Source organism: Nelumbo lutea, chromosome 1, assembly GCF_056320005.1.
Source record: "Nelumbo lutea isolate HS-2025 chromosome 1, American lotus-T2T, whole genome shotgun sequence".
Classification (NCBI taxonomy): domain Eukaryota; kingdom Viridiplantae; phylum Streptophyta; class Magnoliopsida; order Proteales; family Nelumbonaceae; genus Nelumbo; species Nelumbo lutea.
In genome coordinates, this window is record NC_142684.1 from 72966311 (window position 1) to 72984173 (window position 17863).

A 17863-nucleotide genomic window follows, 5' to 3' on the forward strand; every position below is an offset into this window, starting at 1 on the left:
CAATATTGTCAACAAATTATGACAAAATGTTTATCAAATACTATTTCTTGGTTTTAAAGATAAATCAAGTAAAAATGTTTATTTAATAAATGAAGGCCATGATATACTAAATCAATGAAATATAGTTCCTGAAAGGAAAAAACTAACTTGCGTCCTAAACACTGGAATCAATTAACCAAATCACAGAGTAGAGAAGAAAAGTAAATTGCGACACCCTGAGAGGAGATTGCACAAGCCTTGTTCATTGCGCTAGATGTGACCCAATCATTTAAACTGTTGAGCGGTCACACCATATCTGTGGTGGAATTGGGCACTTGGAGGTCTGGTTTTGAAGCTTCTAACTCTGTCTTCACTGCAATTGTTGAGGCTGGTTATAGACATGTTGACACGGCTTTGGAGTATAGAGTTCAAGAAGACACCCTCGAAGAACTACAACTCGAATATCTTTGATCTTTATCTTATCCATGGCCATCTCAATGGCTAAAGGCTTCAGGTTTATTTTTTGTTTCAAAATATTCTCACAACTGTCTTATAAAATATAAATTTGCTATAAATCATTTCAACAACTTATGGACAAGTGCCAGAAAATTTACAAGTTCTTACTTGGCGTGCTAAGCAAATGTGCGTACTGCCTGCCTAATCTAGTAGACTCATTAGGAGTACCAATGAATCTCTCTTACTGATAAGGGTGCAACTTAGTTTGGCTCTGGTTGAAACTTTTTAAAATTTAAATGGGCCCATCCTGCCGGAAGCCTAAGCTCCATAGAGTTTAAATTCTTAAAATTGGGTACCCAATTTGGACCCCTACTAAGATTGTCAGTTGATCATGTTTTTTGCTTGGGTGTCAATATACTGGTTTGGATTGGATCAATATTTATTTGGGGAGATTGGACAGACCAATAGGACATTGAATTGGATTAGTAAAATTTAATGGTCCAAAGTATTTATTGGATTGGACTGAATTTGTTTCATCTATAATGAATTTATATTGAATATATTGGGTGAAGCTTAATCAATATTTAGTCTATTGGGTGAAATTGAACCAATATTCAGTTCATTAATAAAAGATAAAGAATTCAGGTGTCTAAATTAAAAAACCAATTTAAACAGATTGAATAGTTCAAACATTGAATTGGGCCAGTCTAAATCGTCCAAATTATTTATCAGATTGGATTGGACATGATCCATTTATAATGAATTCATATTGGATCAAATCAGATTGGACCAAATCTAATCTGACATTTCTTTTCTATCACCACTCACCAGGGGACTTATGGGCTGGCCTGGCTGGGGGAGGGGCTATCCCAAATGACACGCACGTTATTAGGTAGAGGAAAAGTAATTCAGGTGAACTCTCCACAGATTTATGGTGCAAAACCTTGTATATAATATTGCCAAAGCTTATATACAGTCATGGAAAATGGTACTCTAAGTCATGCCTTACAAATTGGGAAGGCACAATTTAGAGCAAAATTTATACTAAATAGAAAAAGTTGTTGCTCCATAAAACGTACTAAATGGTGCTCCAATCCACACATCAGTTTGGAAGGAGTACAACTCGAGGCTTCGAAAAAAAAAAGTAGAAAAGGCTATGGATTTCAGATCACTGCTGTCAAGTTATTTACATATACAAAAAGAATATCGAACGAATGAATAGAATGCAGTTAGTTTTGTTGCCTTATTAGGCTTCGCTTAAAACAAAAGAATGCTGTTAGTTTTGTGGAAGCATCTATATATGAAAAATTAATGCTGTACAGCAGTCGTGAATCCTGAACAAAGATCAGCGGCTAGGTTGAATCGTTTCTGTTTGAGAATTCAGAACAGTTTGCTGGCAAATTCTTCTGTGCTCTTCTTATCTTCTCTAGACAACGACAATGATGCAAGATCCCTAAGCTCCGATAGGCTCCTCCCAAGCTGTAAAGCGACCTTAATTTCAAACAGTTCTCCATTTTCTCTATTCTCAACTTTTTCTTTCGGAGTGGCTTCAATGGACTCTTCCATAAGTCTAAAGAAGCCCGAAGAAGCCGGCAGAGCTATTGTACATCTCGAAAACCATTCCAACTTGTCCACCGTGCTCCAAGTTGTTAACCACGCTTGCCAAAGCTCCGGCAGTGACACCTAACGACACTGCCCATGTGGCATTAGGAGTATCCTTTCTCTTCGAAACCCCAACAATCTGCTTCATTTCCTCTTCAAGATTCCTAGTCCAGCCATTTCTCTCCACTTTGCCACCAGAGCTACGTTGTCGTTGTTGCGGCCACCATACAGCGGGCTCTACAGATTCAGGGAACTTGTCAAGCATCTCTCCAAGCAAGGGAAGTGGATAGGCCTTGTCAAGCGCTAATACCTTCTCCATCGCATCCTTTACATCCATTGGGGTGGGAGTGCCAAGAGCAAGGGTTGTTCGGATCTGCTCGTGAAGCTGCTTGAATAGCCTTGCTGCGTTGCGTTGTTCTTCGGCGAGTTGAGATGGCTGGATCTTATTCTTCACCAGCAACAACCCAGTAGCGCCCAAATATAACAGAGTAGATGAGAGCTTGAGTCCTACAAGAGGAGATTCCATTCCGGAAGCTGCTGTAAGTCTGGTAATGGTGGCAGCAGCCATGGTCACTGTGTTGATGGATGTCAGAAGAAGGTGGTTCCAGTTATTCCTCTGCTCTTCAATGTTTGCGTGCATCTCAGCTCTGTCAGCAACAGCCTCCATTATAGCATATAGCTCGGAAATTGCAACGGAATTGGAGCTGGAGGTTCCTTCTATCTGAGTACTGGTTCTGGTTCTGGCTGTATAACCAGTTTTTATTTTCAATTCCTCCACCAAGTCCCTGGCCGGAAGTTTGAGAAGAGAGAGGAAACTGGACCGGGTTTTTGTGGCCTGGAGACTAACTTGTATTCTTCTTTGGCGACATGACGATGACCGGAACGACGAACACACGAAACTAGATGGTCCAAAGGCTTCCATGTGACAGTCTCTTGATAAGTCTCTGGCTCTCCCCCATCTATCAGCATTACATACTCATGTGAAGGATACATAGTAGAAGGTCTTCTCTCTCTAGTTGATCTTTTAAGTTGAACTTGTGGTGAATGAACTAAAGGTACCTGTTCATTCCGTACTCTTTGTACTTTCATTTACAGGAGTTTCATCACTAACTGTATCATTCTGTTCATTTGGTATAACTCCCCCATGATCACCATCAACTATAGGTGGGAAAACCGGATCCAAGTTAATTGGAACATCAACAAAGAATTTGGGCTTCTCAATTTTCTCTATATCTTCAATTGTTTGATCCTCAAGAAATACATTTCTGCTTCTGATCACTTTCTTGTCCACTGGATCTCATAACCTGTACCCAAGCTCTTTGTGCCCATAGCCTAAGAAGATGCACTGTTTAGCCTTGTCATCAAGCTTGGATCTTTCATCTCTAGAAATATGAACAAATGCCTTGCACCCAAACACTTTCAAATTATTGTATGATATGACTTTCCCTGTCCAAACTCTTTCAGGAGTATCTCCATTCAAATGAACTAAAGGAGAAAGGTTGATGAGGTCAACTATAATTCTCATAGCCTCACCCCAAAAGGATTTAAGTAACTTAGCATGAGAGAGCATGCATCTGATTCTATCAGTAATTGTTCTGTTCATTCTCTCTGTTACTCCATTGTGTTGAGGAGTTTTAGGAACACTTTTCTTAAGCCTGATACTATGGATCCTACAATATTCTTCAAAAAGACCCCTATATTCACCATCATTATCAGTTCGGATGCACTTCAACTTATTCCCTATTTCCCTCTCAACCTTGGCATGAAAATACTTGAAAACATCCATCACTTGATCCTTAGATTTCAAGGCAAATGTCCACACTTTTCTGGAGTTGTCATCAATAAATGTCACAAAATATAATGCACCACCAAGAGATCTATCTTTCATGTAACAAACATCAGTGTGAATTAAATCTAAAACATAAGGCTTTCTAAATGGAGGAAATTTATGAAATGCAACTCTACTCTGTTTGCCAGGTAAGCAATGTACACATGTTTCAAGAGGCATACATTTCACATCAAGAAAAAGATTTTCTCAGAAAAGTATCTAAAGCCATTTTTCACTCAAATATCCAAGCCTCCGGTGCCAAAGCTTAGTGGATGAATCATGAACTGTATTCACCTCTCCTTTGCTCAACCTTACTTGCATCACATAAAGGGTATTGTGCTTTTTTCCCTTTGCCACAATGAGTGAACCCCGACTGAGCTTCCATTTTCCATCACTGAAGGTGCTTACATAACCTACATCATCTAACCTACTAGTGGAAATCAGATTTAGGCGGATATCAGGAACATGTCTAACATTCTTCAAAATTAATTTGCAACTAGTATTACTATCTAGACAAATGTTCTCCCATACCAACAATCTTGGATGCATAAGCATTCCCCATACGAACATGTCCAAAATCACCTATAGTGTAAGTTGTGTAAAATTCACCATGGGGAGTAACATGAAAAGAAACACCCGAATCTATAACCCAATCACTGTCTGGGCATGCAAAGTCGATATAATTATCATCACAAACAATAACAGCATCACCCTTGGCTGCAATAGCTGTAGTATCTTTTTCTTCTTTCTTGCCTTCACCTTTCCCTTTGGCTTGTTCTCTTTTCCGTTCTCTACATTCATTTTTGTAATGTCCTGGTTTATTATAGTGATCACAAATGATATTTTTCTTGGACTTGGATCTTTCTCTGGTTTTATCATATTTGTTACGGGGACCCCTGCTCTTACTTCTTCCCTATCTATCTTTATTTTTTGTCACAAGAGCTTGAGATTCAGAGTAAGTCCCTTGTTCTTTCCTCTTGGACTCTTTATTCAACAAAGCATCTTTGATTGTGTCAATGGTTACTATACCATTAGGGGCTGAATTACTAACTAAAACCACCAAGATTTTCCATCTGTCAGGCAAGGAACTAAGTAACAACAAGGCCTGCACTTCATCATCCATATTCAATTTCATAGTAGTCAATTGATTTATCAAAGCTTGAAAATCACTCAAATGTTCAGACATATTAGTCCCATCTTTATATCTCAAGTGTGCTAGTTTTCTAATAAAGATAGCTTTGTTTAAACTCGTTTTTCTTTCATACATAGACTCTAATTTTTTTCATAAAACATCAGCCCCAGTTTCTTGTTTAACATGGTGAAAAATACTGTGGTCAATCCACTGTTGGATTTGGCCTACAGTTTTCCTATGCATGATTCCCCCTTCATCACTTGACTTGCCACTTGGCTTTGCTTCATCACCTCTTATGGGTAGGTACAAATCTTTGCAATAAAGAATGTCCTCCATTCTGGGTTTCCAAATGGCATAATTCGATGAAGTCAATTTTATCATAACACCCGAGGATTCCTCCATTTGTATCAACACAAACAATTAATTTCAGCCAGCTTGGCTATAATACCACTATTGGGTAAGTTACACTATAGTAGAAGAAACCAATCCCAGGACTGCAAGAACTTTTCCCCTAAGTTTGTGTGTGAAAATGGGTATGCCAACAACAATGATAACAAGTAAACAATTCAACCAAGTAACAGAAAAATAGATAACAATCACCACACAATAGCACACCAGAATTTTTACGTGAAAAACCCCAAAATCTAGGAAAAAACCATGGGACCTATGGTCCATAAAAGTCTTCCACTAATTCATAAATTAATGGGTACAATAGTCTTCTCTAATTGCAACTAGAGGCTTACAAACATCAAGGAAATAATCATTGGCTCACAAGAATAGCATTAACATCACCAAATGCAAGATGGATATAACACAAATAAAGGTTTAGATCTCACGAAGTTATTGTAAATCTGAACTGAGAAGTAGAGAAAATAAAAATCACCAAATCTGAACTGGAGTGAAATTCTTAACTCCAGCACTTAATATCATCAAGAACAGGCTTGAAAGACACCTCCAAACTTGATCTTGAATGGATTAAGGGCCAGCTTTTCTTCTATTCTTCACAAAACTCAAAGAACCAGAAAAACCCTCAGTGGTTACGAACATGATGCCCAAAAAAACTAAAAAGGTGGAAGCCTTTTTCTTCCACTATACGACTCCTTTTGGGAGCAAATAAAGGTGGGGTGGGCCCCTCATATGGGCTGGACCCACACCCAATAGATGGTTGAATTGCTTAGCCACCATTTGAATTAAAAACGGTTTGATATTTGAGTTAGGTTTAAAACATATGGGTTTATATTGTTAAAATTATTAACACAATTAGAAGTTAATAATTTAAGTGTAAGACGTAATGAGAGGGGATTAAATAAGGTGGGAAATAATAATTGAAATTATAATTTCAAATTTTCCATTAGAGATGGACTATATACACAATTATGGACATTTTAGTAGCCATTAAAGTTGACATTAAAGTTATAATAAAATGACATTTATACCCTTTCTCAAACAAAAATGTAGATGGTAATTTTAGTCCAAAAAAAGTTTCACATTACATCTACACTTTTATATATAGTATAGATACAACCCCATATATTTTAAATTTGAAAAAAACACAAAGTCATTGTTTGTTCAAGTGGTGACTAATCAATTCAATCATCTAAATCAAATTGATCAATCTATAAAGTCATAGTTAGGTAATAAATTTTAAAATATAAATTAGCATAGAAAATTATACAAATGTAAAAATAATTAGACACATTTATGATATTTTTATTAATCTAATTAAAAAATAAGTATCATAAACAATAGTTATTTCTATTAATAATGAACATGAAATACATAATTTAAAATTGGAAAAAATAAAATATAAAAATTAATAATAAGTAATTCAACTTTTGGGTTAAATGTGTTAACCTTTAATGCCATAAATAAATAACAAAAATTAATAAAATATAAAGATATAAAAATGAAAAAGATACATAAATTTTGTAAAAGAAACTACGGAAAATACAAAAAGAAACTATAGAAAAATTTGAACACGTCTATAATTCTACATTTACATTACTATTAAAAATATGAATAAAATTGTGAAACTTTCTTTTGACTAAAATATTCATTTTTGAATTTAGGCCCTATTTAATTATGAGTTTTAAATTGTAAATTGAACTACTACTTTTCACCTCATTCAATTATCTCTATTTAAATATTACATTTTTTTGATAAATGAATAAAAAAAAGATACACCAAAAAAATAAAACATTACAAAAATAAGACTTTAGCCAAGCAAATAGGCCTGTCACTTGATCCTATTATCATATATTTGAACGAGGTGTTTATGCATTCATATTTGGATTTTGCAATTTACATCCGATTAATAATACAAAACAAAAAAAAAATACATAACATTTATAGAAAAATTTGGATATGTTATTACTATCGTTATCATCATCTAGAATTGTCACATGCAAAGCACGTGCACGATTACTAGTACCATTAAAAGTATGAGTGATAATGTGAAACTTTTGTTTGACTAATGTACCCCAATTTTTGAATTTGATACTCTCTACTCTGTAGTTGTAAGAAAGAAATGTTATTTGAACCACATTTCTCCTTGTTCAAATCTTTCTCATAAAGTTTTATATTTAAGATATTAATTCCTATTAATAGTCATTGAATCCTATTCTTGACTAGAACACCCTATTTTTGAATATGATCACTTTCTTGTGAGGGCACAAAATGTAATTTGAACTACTACATTTCTTCTCGATCAATTCCCTCTCATTATGTTTTATGTTGAGGATATTAGCTTTCATTCTTTCATATATTAATTAACTATATTAAAGAAAAACAAGTGTGACAAACAATAATATTTATTGATTATATAAAAATATACAAATTTAAAACCAAAACAAAAATGGCATTGTTTTCCTCTTTGGTGATGAGTCAACAATTCAGGCTTTTGTGTCAAATGCAATGTTTTTGAACCGTCATTGACCCGAACGGTTGGACCATTCAACTAAGAAACCATCCAAGCAATTGGTTTCATTTCACCCCTAACCCGTTCTTGGGTCAAAAACCATTGAATTCGTTAGAAAACCGCTGACCCCGGTAGTCGAACTGTCATCTCGTTTGACCTAGCCAGTGGTTCGCAATATAAAGTTGTAGAGAGGAGAACTCAAATCTGAGATGCAGTTTGAGACACAAATTCACATTTGGGATCTAGCACAAAGAGAAGTAGTAGTAGAAGAAGAAGAAGAAGAAGAAGACTATAAGTGTTTTAGAGAAATTGATCTCAGATCTACATCTGTTGCCACCGCCTCGCCGTCGTCGTTGTTGCCGCTCTCTTCCTTCTTCTTCCCTCCTTTTCTCCTTCCTTCTTCTTTCTTTATTTATTTCTCAGCCGACATCTCTTTTTTCTTTCTCCTTTCTCAAATCTGAAATATCATATAAATATGCCCTAATATGCACTGTCCGAATTGTTGGACCTAGATGGTTGAAGTGCTGACCCAAAAACCGGTAGATAGAATAGTTCCATTTCTGGGTCATTTTTTAAATCCTTGGTCAAATATATCAGCCCTAAATGTCATAATTAAATAATAATAAAACTTAAAAATAAAAATGTGTTTAGAAAACATTGGACATATTATTAAAGAAAAAAATGAACAAATGAATAGGATGCCGTTATTTTTGGGGAAGCATCTAAGAACAATTAATGCTATACAACAGTCTTGAGTCCTGGACAAAAAATCAGCTCAAAGTTAAGAATTTTTGTTTGAGAATTCAGAAGAGTTTGCTGGCGAATTCTTCTGTTGTCTTCTTGTTTCCTCTAGACGATGACAACGATGCAAGATCCCTAAGCTCCGATAGGCTCCTCCCAAGCTGTAAAGCGACCTTAATTTCAAACAGTTCTCCATTTTCTCTCTTCTCAACCTTTTCTTTTAGAGTGGCTTCAACAGATTCTTACATAAGTCCAAAGAAGCCGGCAGAGCTCCTGTACATCTCGGAAACCATTCCAACTTGTCCACCGTGCTCCAAGGTGTTCACCACGCTTGCCAGAGCTCCGGCAATGACACCTAACAACACTGCCCATGTGGCATTAGGAGATCCCACGAAAACTGATCCAATGGCGCCAAGGGCAGTTAGTAAAGGACCAGTAATCGCCAAGATCCTGTTCATTTTCAGAGCTACGTTGGCTAGCCTAAGGTACTCTGCACTATCCTTTCTCTTCAAAACCCAACGATGTCCTTCATTTCCTCTTCAAGCTTCTTAGTCCAGCCATTTCTCTCTACATTGCCACCAGGGCCACGTTGTCGTTGTTGCGGCCACCATACAGCGGGTTCTACAGATTCAGGGAACTTGTCAAGCATCGCTCCAAGCAAGGGAAGTGGATAGGCCTTGCCAAGCGCTAACACCTTCTCCATCGCGTCCTTTACATCCATTGGAGTAGGAGTGCCAAGAGCAAGGGTTGTTCGGATCTGCCCGTGAAGCTGCTTGAACAGCCTTGCTGCGTTGTGTTGTTCTTCGGCGAGCTGAGATGGTTGGATCTTGTTCATCACCAACAACAATCCAGTAGCGCCCAAATATAACAGTGGATGAAAGCTTGAGTCCCACAAGAGGGGCTCCCATTCCAGAGGTTGCTGCAAGTCCGGTCATGGTGGCAGCAGCCATGGTCATTGTGTTGATGGATGTTAGAAGGAGGTGGTTCCAGTTATTCCTCTGCTCTTCAATGTTTGCGTGCATCTCGGCTCTGTCAGCAACAGCCTCCATTATAGCGTATAGCTCGGAAATCGCAACGGAATTGGAGCTGGAGATTCCCTCATCGTCTCTCGTGGCTGTAGTACTAGTAGTAGTAGTAGGAACAATTGGTATGAAGGGGCATGTTTCGATTTGAGAACTAATAGTTCTGGCTGTATAACCAGTTCTCATATTCAGTTCCTCCACCAAGTCCCCGGCCGGAAGCTTGGGAAGATAGAGGAAATTGGATGGGGCTTTTGGGGCCTGGAGAGTAGCTTGTATTCCTCTTTGGCGACGTGATGATGACCGGAACGACGAACGCACGAGACTAGAAGATCCAAGCGCTTCCATGTTTAATAATCTGCTACTTGCCTTGGCCTTTTGTTGCTGTTGTTTGATGGTGGGTATTGGAAGGCTTTTGGATTAATTGGCTTGAAGATGTGTGAGACGATGTAGCAGCTGACTTTCCCGATCTCATTTATATAACGAAGGAGAGAAGAGATCTAAAGAAATGAAAAGATAATAATTCAGTCCTTGTCAACATTTTGAATGGATCAGAGGTTGGACTGTTTCTTTGTTTTGGTTGGTCTCCCCTTCTCTGCTGTGAGACGGGATCTGCTGTCTGCATTCTTATGTTTGTCTTTCAACAGAAAATAAACAGTGAAACGTTGAAACGGGCAGACTCTGTATTCTTGCCCCCGTTTGGCACGTCTCTCTGTGCGTTCAGTCTGCTGATCGTCTTTGGTTTTATTATCCGTTTGGTTTGTAGTAGATTTAGTTGTTAAAAGCTAATAAGGTGTCAAAAAGATGCAAAAAACCCGTTTTAGGCTATTTTCAGAAAGTTTCAAATGGAGCCTTTTTATTATTTTTGGAAAATTGTTCAAAATTCATCATCCATTTTTTATGATCATAACTTTTCAAAATTCACTTAGTTTTCATTTTCTAAAATTCACCATCCGTCAAAGCATCGTTAGTATTCATCGGCGAAAATTATCTACGTCAGCACAAATACATTTTTTGTAACCAAAATACCCCTAAATGGCGAATACTGTTCATCGTCCCGAACAGCGGGATTCAAGTCGCCTCCATTTATGACCAAAACATCTACTGTTCCTCATTTTTTTTCTCAGTTTTTCTCTCTCTCTCCCTTTCTCTTCCTCATCTCCATCGAGCTGAAATGTCAATCGAAATCACTATTCTTCGTCTTTAACTCCGTCTCCATGGATTCAAGTCGCAGCGGTAGTTCCTCCACTCTGCGGTGTCGAACGGGACGGCAAAGGAAGGGTAGTTGAGATCAATGACGCTACTTTCTTGGTGGCGTTACACGTGAATACAATAAGACCAGGATCCCAACCTTTTCTTTTCTATCTTCGTAGTTTAACGTTCTGTACTCGGAAGTCCACTGGTCTCAACGTTCACTTCTCATAATTTCAAAATGAATACAAAAAGAACAAATTTGAATGATTAAGTTACCGAAAATCGCAATAACAATGCCTTGCCCATCGTATTCAGGATGAGCTTCGACAAATCGGTCGGCTCCGATCTCCTTCATGGGCATCAGTGAAGCTAAGAATGTCGACTCTGTTAGTTTGAAAGAATGAAGAGAACCATTTTCTTCAGCAGATACAACAAAGTTGGAGAGAATAATTTTCATATCTCCGGTTTTCTGACCCACTGCAGTCGTCGGCAATAGATGCACGTCGGCCACCAGTCCCTCATTCTTATCTAGTCCGATCCCCCTTTTCCGTTGCGATCGGATTGCTCTGTAAAAGTTTCTGGTCCGATGAGGTGTTTTGGTGTTGCGTGACCGATCGACGGGACAAGCCCATCAAAGAGGAAGAAAGACGATAGATAGGAGGAGACAAAGAGAGAGACAATAGATGGGAGGAGATAAGGAGATAAAAATAAGGCGGAAGGCGGAAGAGCGAAGGAAGAAACCATCGAAGAGGAAGAAAGGAAAGTAGGAGATAATGAAGGTTAAAATGGTAAATTAATGATGACTGTTAGTCAAGTTACCGTTATCTCACTGACATGGTGAGTTTTCGCCGTTACGGTGAGTTTAAGAGAATTATCAAAATATACGCCCATGTTTATCCATAACACACTACCATGTACGAGGATATTCTTCATTTGTGACTAGATATGGGCAGATTTTGTGTAGACAGGAGATCAGGATTCTCTTTTTACTGTCACAATTATCAAAAAAAAAAGACTTATCAAATGAGGCTGTCACTTCAATCTCGACAGGCCATTTGACGCTTTGAATTGGCCTTTCTAGTTCTGATTAGACCGTTATAAGAATTTTTATTTCAGAGAATGATGGTTCAGCCCAGGATTATAAATTTTAGGCCCAAAATACATTTGAGGTAGGTGCCGATTCGGAATTAATGACAATTCAGGGTATTTGACATTTTGAATATTTATAAATCTGAAGTGGAAATAAAAAATCTGCGATGAACCTGTCTGTATTTTTCCGTTTTTATTTTGCGCGACTCATAACCCAACGCAACAGTGAGACCTGGACCGGACAAGTGGTCAGATCGCTTACATCATTTCGTGGCCCCAAAATTGGGTAGAGGGAGAGGGGTATCCGCCTCCGGTGTGCATGTTCCAAATAGTTGAATTAGTCAAACCTTGAGAGTAGATACGTAAAATTTTTACAATGCTGGAAAGTAGTGTTTTCAGTTTATTTTTTTACATATTGTTTGTTGGCCGGAAGAATCAATCGGACCATCGACACCAATTGGTAATATTTATTGAAGAAATTAATGCATGTTGTCAGACTCAGACTTTGATCAAACATGGAATCATTTTAGTGACTGGGTCATGGGTCAAACAGTTCGATATCCCAATCAATCCAATGGCCAATTCAATCGTTCAATTTGTTCAAATGAATATAAAAATTTAAAATAAAATTAACATAGTTTTTAATTTTTTATAATCTTTCATAGGTATATCAATATAAACTTAAAAGAATAAATATTAGAGTATATAACACTATTATTTAACACAAATAATTGTAGTAAATTTGACCAAATCAACTTACCAAGAACCGGAAAAGCAAAATAAAAAAAAGAAAAAAAAACATTTTGATCGATAGTTGATGGTTCCATGCATGGTTCTACTTGTATGATCCCGTCCAAGTTACATATCACATCTTCATCCAATTACATATGACCATTTGTTTTCTGTTCACCATAAATGATTAATTCATTATTTTTTTTTTCCAAATTTTTGATTAAAGATTATTCTATATACGTGGCATTTATAAATACCGTGGGCTCATATGGGTCCATACATACGGAACACTGGCATATGTTCCTCTGTAATTGACTCTGCAGCCTATTATACAAAGTGTTTGCAGCAGGTCCCAACACCTATCTAATATGAGATAGGTTTAGCAGAAAGTAATAGCTATTCAATATGCGCTATTAATCAAGAATAATGTTTCACATCAGTTAGAAAATACATGAGACCCACAAACATTTAACCCCAAAATGTGGGTTCGTTTATCAGGGACTGGATGTAGTAGGTATAATATAGTAAATATTTGATAAATATTTTGACAATTATTAAAAGTGAATTTTAATATTTTTCAAGGATAAACTATAAATATTTTAAAATATAAATGTCAAAATATTTTCTAAATGTTCATTGAACGTACTCACAATATTGTATTTATCCGATCTACTTTCATCAATGGATGAAAACGTTATCATTAATTCCATAGCCCGCCACACAGCTAAAGCGTTTAACTAATCCAAATTCATTAAATATACTAAATCATCAAGAATAAAAGTACAATTTGAGCAGACTTTGAGTTGGGATTTTGTTAAATTTGCAATAGCCTAGGAAGCCTTGGCCTGATGTAAATGTTTCAAATTGGATACCCCATTTGCACCTCTAATCAGGAATACTACACCTTTTTAATTAATTACCAAGCTTTGTTCTCTTTTTCATAGATGTATTGACGTAAAGACCCACCGAAATGGCTACTCGTTTATTGTTATTATTCTCCTAATAGTTTATTAGCCAAGGTTCATCATGTGATCTTAAAAGATAAATAGAAATTTTCTTTTAATCCCTAAGGCTGAGTTTGTGTATAAATTCCATCGATGTAAAAGTCAACTAGTGGAGTTCAATGCCGATGGGATTAAAATTTTAGTTAACTGTTGTTGGAACAATTTTTATGTGATAACCGATGTAAAAGTATATCAATTGTCAATATAAAATACAAAGGATGGGGAGATTTTCATTGATTTTCAATGTAAACCTTCCCTCCTCCTTCTTCCCTCCTTCGGTTGTGTTTGGTAGAGGTGTAAATTCAAATTTACACGAATGAAAAATTTGATCCCGGTTTAGTGATCGATCAAAAATTGAACTGGGGTGTTTTGGAATTCTTCTCTCATGTTGTTTGGTTGTTTCGATGTAAAAGTGAAACTCTGCTTTGAAACTTTGAAACTCTGCTTTGATTTGAAACTCAATGCAAGCATGGCAGCATAGAAGAACCTGGAACGGATGTTCTCAAGCTTGGGGAAGGAGGAGATAATAGCAAGGGAGCTTGCTCGAAAGGTTCACGACTAAAAGACACAGAGGAGTTCCTCAACGATGATAAAGCATAGAACAAGATGTTATTGGCCAAGGTCCAAGCTTGCACTGCCAGAAAAAATACTGCAACTGTAGAAGAGGAGATGACGAAAGGAACGTTGCTGCGCTGCAAGAGCATAACAAGCTTCTCTCAGAGAATCTCCTTAGATACTTAGATGGGTATCGATTCTTGACGATGAAGCCAAAAGAATCATAGGATACTCAAATGCAAAGAAGGGTGTCAGAGATGGTCTGGTAGTTTCAGGCAGCCTCAAGAGGATTCAATATTTCCGACACCGAGTCACAGAATGCAATGAGCGGTAGAGAGGGATTGAGGAGCTAGTAGAGTTGGAAAATATTTTCCAACGATTAGAAATGAAGGTTTGTAGGTGAGGCGGTTCAGTCTGTTAAATAAATAAACCTAAAGGCTAGAGCCGACCTTAGTGCAGGAAACCCAAACCCTTTGCCTTAGGCTCGGTTTGGAAGGAGATCTACTCTGAAACTGCATGGAGTTGACATTGAGCCTTCGGATCTCTTTGTCCGTTGATGACAAGGATTTCATCTCCATAAGCCCGCGCTTTGAGTATGTCAATGGCTGGTGATAGAATGTTAATGTACGACGAGCTCTTCTTTGGACGGAGACCATTGGATAGAGGGGGATTCTCACGATCAAAGGAGAGGAGGTCTTCTCACTCTCTCTTCGACTCTTCATATAGAGGAGACCATTTGACAGAGAAGAAGGAAAAGTTTATATCGATTTTATCAATGTAAATTTTTCATTGTTTTTCAATGTAAATATTGGTGAGAATGGACTTTTACATCGATTCACGAGGCAATATTAACACCTCTACCAAACATGTGTAAAATCGAACTGGGGTGTAAAATTTACTCCAGTCTGATTTTCCACCTCAAACAAACGTGGTCTTCCTTTCCTTTCTCTTCTTTTCTTTTTTCCTTTCTCCTTTCTTTCTTTCTTTTCTTCTTTCTTTTTTTTTCTCTTTCTCAGCCAACAACATCTCTTATCTCCTTTCTCAAATCTCATAACTCATATAAAATATTTGCCTTAATATGCAAATCGTCCAAATCGTTCGACCCAGATGGTTGAACCTTTAACCCGGAAATTGGTAGCTAGAGCGGTTCCGTTTCTAGGTCAGTTTATAAAACCTTGTTTAAAACGACCCGGAGACCAAATCGGTCAGGGGCCCGATTATTGGGTCGAACGGTCCAATCGTTTAAACTGAATAGTTGGCCCGTTCTGACAAAAATTTAAAAAATGGTCAACGGTTTGCTGACCAAAATCAATGGTTAACCGCCCGAGTCAGCGATTTACTGACCAAAATCAATGGTTTTTTGAGAAAATCCTATTTTGGGGAAAAATGGAATCGATCGCCTGACCGATTCCTGGTTTTTCTGATCCGACCATCTGATCCAGTCCGGTTTTGAAAACTGATGAGGGCGGATTTGGTCCTCCAATGACATTGTGACACATGGTACCTCAAAACAACTAGGTGACACCCGGAACCACTCAGGCAACAACTTGCCAAGTTGATGGTGTCCAACCTGGCGGCCTGGCCCAGGCGTCGACCTGGTGACCTGCGAGACGTGCTCGCTGAAAAATTCGGCATGCATACCCCACGATCCTTGGAGGTTGGCCCTTGTTCCAAAAGATGGTCAGTGTGCATGGCAATTACCGTCGAGGATCTCGGACCAGTTAGACACGACCTCCCGGAGATCTCAGGGGCGGTACGCGAGCAAGGCCTATATAAAGGCACCAACCCCAATGATACCAAGAAAGCAAACAAACAAGTAAGCAAGTTCTAGCTCTCAAACTTTGTGATTTTGAGCTCGCGGTCTACTATGAGAGTACTGACTTAAGCACCGGAGCAACCTCACTAGGTTAGCCACCCCGAGTCCTCTAACATTTGGTTCCTTGCAGGTTCAAAAGAGCAACGAAGCTCATCAATTCAGCTTTCCACCAGGTAGCTTGGCACCTGTTCAGCCCAACACCTCACAGGTAGCTCGGAATTTGGTCAATCCAACACCTCACAAGCAGCTCGCCACATGGTTAGCTCGATACCTCATAGGCAGCTCGACACTATAGTCAGCTCGCCACCTAGCCTGTCCAGCTCAACTCAGTTCGGTATCCAAAGTTCACTTCGGCATAAGTCATCGACCACTTAGAAGCAAACCAAATGACGAGGTAATTAACCAAAAAACTGATACTTAACAAAAAATTGATTCTTCAAAAACCATGCCGATAACGTTATAAATAAAACATAAACAGCCTAAATTTAGTTGAAGTGGAGAGATGATTAGCTGAAATTTTATAAACCATTATAAAAAAGAAGAAACAAAAGAATAGGAGAAAGCCCAACCAGTAATACTTAAAAAAAGAACAAAACAAACTAAATAGAAGACGTTTAATAGCCTTCACGAAGCAGTTGTTTAATAAACTCTCTCGGAATACTAAGAGTGAAGGAGAACATTTGGAAGCCCTAATCGTTAATACCCGGGGTAAAGGTCATTAGGTCAACACATCGGTTGCCTTCCTTTAAAAGTCAAGCAACGTCCCGTCCCATTAGATTCTTCGTTACTAATTAAATTTTATATTTTAAAATTGAAAATAGAAACCTTAGATATATTAAAAATGTCATATATATTCAGCATCCGTAAAGTCAATGAGGAAAGGTATGCTACAACCATGGTGACAGCAAATTTTGCCATCACCCAACAAAATTCTGACACAATCTGTTTGTTTTAAATTCAAAGCATCAGCTGATCTGCTTTTTGGTTGGACCTCCAGCATTTTGATGCAACCATGGAAACAGCAAATACGAACTCCAAGTCAAGACCTCTCTGTAGATTAGATGTCTTCATCTTTTCTTTCGAATTTACATATACTGCTTCTATGCCATGACCATCTTTGTGGTATTTTCTTGCAATTGCCCCATAAAACAAGCATGTATAGGTTAGCAATCAAATCATCAGTAATAGAATAACAAGTGGGACAATGACCTGCTCAAAATTTTAATATATATTTATAATGATACCTATGCGATGTACTGGTTCGACTGAAAAGAAGATTATAGCTAGGAGAGTGATAATAAATAGCACACATTTGATAAAAAGGAATAAAATACCCCACAAAATGACAAAATTCTTTATTTGGCTCCGAGCCATCATGGGCGGATTAAAGCATACCACCTCTTGATTTTTAGGTTTTACATCTAACCCATAAACCCAAGGCCCCTAACCCTAAAAGTACTCAAAAATTTACCTTGAAAATGTCTCTCGTGACCGGGTAGGAGCTAAGTATTGCCCCAATTTAGGGAGTTGGTTTATAAATGGCCAATCTGCAGGTATATATACATGTACCACGGATCAAAAAAACAAAGAGAGAGAGAGAGACTTATAGCATAGATGAATGAAGGAATTGAATATATATGTACTGTTTGTTTACGATTACAATGAATGAACAAATTGAGTATATAGAAAACAATGAAATTTGTGGACCCATCTCTAGGCGATGTTATAGATACAAGAAAGAATACTAGAAAACGTCTGATGAGCTGCAAAATTTGATCATCAGAGAGGATCCGATCCAT

General features: G+C 37.7%; 2 pseudogenes; both read right to left on the bottom strand.

Annotated features, from left to right (window-relative positions):
* Nucleotides 1-1815: 1815 nt before the first annotated feature.
* On the bottom strand, nucleotides 1816-2959 carry LOC148875317 (putative F-box protein At4g22030 pseudogene; annotated as a pseudogene).
* A 5612-nt stretch (nucleotides 2960-8571) lies between these two features.
* Nucleotides 8572-10103, bottom strand: LOC148875318 (putative F-box protein At4g22030 pseudogene; annotated as a pseudogene).
* Between the last annotated feature and the right edge of the window lie 7760 nt (nucleotides 10104-17863).